This window comes from Pyxicephalus adspersus, chromosome 6, assembly GCF_032062135.1.
Source record: "Pyxicephalus adspersus chromosome 6, UCB_Pads_2.0, whole genome shotgun sequence".
In the NCBI taxonomy this organism is placed as follows: Eukaryota; Metazoa; Chordata; class Amphibia; order Anura; family Pyxicephalidae; genus Pyxicephalus; species Pyxicephalus adspersus.
The window spans coordinates 64,676,190-64,680,475 of NC_092863.1; the positions used below are offsets into that span (position 1 = coordinate 64,676,190).

Genomic DNA, 4,286 nt, shown 5'->3' on the forward strand with positions numbered 1-4,286 from the left:
CTCAACTCATGCTGATCAAATCCCTTGTGAACAGAGTCCTTATCAATTTCAAAGTCTTCATCATTGTTGAGGGTAGTGTAATGAAAACTGGCCTTGGGATTTCATTTAAATGAGCCACTGGGCGTTTAGCTGATGGGTAAACTAGGATACTTTATGTTGCATTTATTTTTCTTGTTATATCCTGACATTTTCACAATACAAAAGTCACTGAAAAGATCTCCTGGCTCTCGCCAAACCATAGGTATACCAAATGGCATCTTATTATGTGTTCCCTTTGTCCACATCTGTAAACCCTCAACACACTGTTTGCATACCTTAGGAGGGGCCCAAGACTTATCTTGATCACCAGCTTTAACTTTGAAATATGCCAAATAGGCTTGCCCTACAAATGTGCTGGTGATCGCCCTTTGACTGGGAATGGTGAAACTCCCACAGATATAACAAAATGAATCAGGGTTGTTTAGGCACTTACGACGAGAAACAGCAGAGCCAGACATGATCTGAAAGAAAGATAATCCGTGAGTAAGTGGAAAAATAAATTTTGCTTATTCACTATGTGGAGCAGCGCACTGACCATATGGTCTTGCATGTAAATGAATAGCCTAAACAAATGCATGCTACAGTAATCAAATTAAAATAAGCGGTAGAGAAAAAAACCTGTCGTGAGAGAAGAAAACTTAACTGCACTTTCAGCATAATCAGCATACCTATTTTAGTGTAAATAAGCTTAAAAATTAAAGTCAACAAAAAACTTGTTCAAAATTGTTCCTCAGTGTAATCATATATTCCCTGTATATACTGTATATACATACAGAGGTTGTAGGAAACTTGTCAGCAATTTCTTGTAGGATGCCCTAGGACTAACACATAGGGTTACTTGTAATTGGAATAATAACTAGCTTTTTTGTTGAAATCTGTAGCATGTGCCTTGTTACCTGAGGTTCTCTACCGAGAAAGAAGGTAACACCTCTATTCATAAGTGTAAGAGGTCCTGTATGGTCACCAGCTACTGAACACATGTACTGCTGCAATTATATTATAATGGAGGAATAGAAAATGACAAGTCTTAAAATCAGGCAGGAGAAATCCAATTACATTACAACTTTGCGCAGAAAAGACAAAATGTGCAGAGTATTAAAATAAGGAAATGGTAATTTAGAGAGATTATGTATAGATTTATTGTATTAAAATTTCACTAGGTAAACAGTAAAATTAAATCTGAAAGAAAAAAAAGAAAGTAAGTCCTATTTTTCAACGGGCATATTGGTAAAACACTGCAAATAAAACTTTTTAAAACTATAGTTAGGCCAACTGTGACATATGAATCTGAAACGTGGTACTCAAAGGGAATATATAGCGTAGATAGCAGGCACAGCTCTAAAGTCTGACTTTTCTGTAGTTTTTCACTTCTATACTGTAAAAACAGTATAAATGAATCCCCTGGTAAGCACAGGTAAATGTTATTCTGCTCTGCAACATTTATAAAAATTCTCCATACACTCCTAAAATTCTTCTGTTGTATACAAGATCTATCTCAGCAAAACTTTTACCATGTGCTTTATCTCAGTATTTTCAGAGAAAAATGTTCTATTCAGAAGACTGGATTGTGTTTCTCAAATAATGGCAGCCTCACATAGATCCATCTATCATTTTATATTTGTACCTAGAAAAATACATAAATGCAAAGACCATGCAATTTTCAACCCATTCAAAACTGATTCCAGTTATTTGTATCTTTAAGGCTAGTCATGAAAATCCTCTGGTGATAATCCCAAGGCTCAGATCACATAACAAAACTGGAAAATAAATGGTCTCTGAGGAATAATTGAGATTTTGATGGGGCCACATTCATCAGTCTAGCGCTGCCTGAGAGAATCTTATCTTGTTCTATTCATTGATATACTGAGTGGAATTTAGATGCATCAACTGAGGATATGATGTTGTGTAAAGGAGCATTTATTGATCAGGCCTAAACCAAATACATGGAGAATTTGTTGTTAGGAAAAGAGAAAAAGAACAAGCGTTCAGTGAAGTTTACAAATATTACAATCGTTTTCACAGTTTTGCAGACTTAGTAACTCGGACTAGGAATCTAGCATTAAACAAAAACACATTTCATCCTGGGTAACTAAATCAACACAATAAACCACATAAGTCAGGAAACCAGTGTTGACATTAAACTCTATAGGCACAGCAATGTTAAAGCATGGGATAATGTTTAAAATGTATGTTTCTCCTTTTTTGAACCTTCTTTGAAGTGGTACTAATGCACCATTGTTCAGGACGGCTTTCTGTTGGTGTTGGTAGAGCGTACCTTAATATTCAGTTTCAGCACAGCCACATAAAAACTCCACAGGAAGAATATGTGACAATGCAGTAAAAATTGGGAGACAAGGACTGAGTGTTTTTACCCCATATTAGGAAATGTTTGAAAAAGGACCTTAACCAGGCTGGGTATTTTTTTATTTAAAGTTGAGGTTTTCAAACATTAATGGCACACACACACACACACAACTCAAGACATTTTTTAAGATGGGTGGGAAGAAATTGTAGGTGGGTGGTAGCCCCAACTCATCAGTAACCTGGCCTTCGGCTTATTGCTTGTACCAAGCTATCACTGTTTGGCTTACATTCGTACAGGTATGTGTGAGGGTCTTAGTCTTGTACATACATCAGTACATCAGTAAAATCTGGACCTACACCTTTTTAGAAGACTCACACTAATTCCAACATCAGAAAGCACAGGAGGGTCCACTATCTGGCTTGTTGATGGCACAGAATAAAAGTGCAGGACATAAGTTCTTGAACTGCTCCAGCTGCCAATGTTAGTTGAGCATGTCCCCTTGACTCTCAATTTCTTTTGGGGCTGAAGGGGCATACCTTTGCTAAGAAGTATCAACATTTGCTTACTGAACATGACAGTGTGTGTTTTTTTTTTTTTTTGCTTTACATCAACTGTATGATTTTAATGTATGAGCAAAATGTACAATTATCCTGATAAACCTGTAAAAGCTGTATAAGCAAGAAGACAGAGGATGTCTGGACTGATCTATCAATGTGCACTAAAATGAGAAACCAAAGTAATGCACAGGAATCTAGATAATGAAGACAAAGTTGAATATTCAATTTGCTTCCTAATCTCTTTAATTAAAAAAAAAAATGAAAATGAGTTAATTCACCATTTAAACAGAAGCGCACACAGGCAACAGAATATGCCTAGACTGTTTGGGCAGTCACATCTAGGACATGGTTGTATGTCTTTGGGCAATCTATGACATATACTAAAGTAATAGCCCTTTAATTTTAATTTCTTTAAAAGTAACAATCATGAAAGAGTGATTTAAAAACAGGTGTACTAGAAGCCAAGTGGGTACTTTCCTAAAAATCAAAAAGCACCATCTATATTGGGTATGCGGCTCCTGGAATTTTTCAGGTGCCATTATATACCATCTGACTCAATGAGGAGATTATTATTAGCATAATACCATTCCAGGTGTATTTGTAAACCAGCAGCAAAAAAGGGATTCCTTTTTTTTGGCAGAGAAGAACTGAAGTGTGATAGCTGTGTGGAAAATAAGGCGTCAGAAGACATAAGGTAATGATAGTCGCCTGTATACTCCCTGCTGTTAATCTTTTCACAATTGCTAACAATATCTTGCAATGCAATGTGTCTCTTTTTTGGGAAGGCAGCCCTCTTGGTAGAAGAATGGCATTGATTTTCTAAATCAGAGCTCCCCTTCAAATGATTGGTGATCCCATTGGAGATGAAAAGTGGGAGAAGCACAGATGAGCAAAATCAATGAAACTGGAGCAGGGAGATTTTTGGATTCCAAGTCCTCAGATACAACTTACTTTCCAGTATGCCCTCAGAAGAATAGTGCAACATTGCCAAATATCACCCCAGGTGAGAATAGCTGTTGGAGGCAGAAGTACCTTAGAGGGTCTTACATTATAGATTTATAGCTATTAAACTACTAAATGTAAGCTCCTTGGGAAAGGGACCTCTCCTTCTCCTCCTATGTCACTGTCTGTATCTGTCTGTCATTTGAAACCCCTATTTAATGTACAGCGCTGTCTAGTATGTTGGCGCAATATATAAAACCTGTTTAATATTATTATAATAACATTAATAATAATAATAATAATAAAAATAAAACAGAAGTTTTAGAAGTTTTCCCTAAACAAAGCTACATATCAGGAAGTGTAATGACATTTTTCATAAGGAGGCAAAATGAAAGGGTTTAAACCCTGAAACAGAATATTAATATGTTGCAGCTTACCATTCT

General features: G+C 36.2%; 1 protein-coding gene across 1 annotated transcript in view; it reads right to left on the bottom strand.

Moving 5' to 3' along the window:
• The window catches only part of COMMD10 (COMM domain containing 10), a gene marked incomplete in the record, with an annotated part of 165,968 nt that overhangs the window by 158,306 nt on the left and 3,376 nt on the right, over nucleotides 1-4,286 (bottom strand).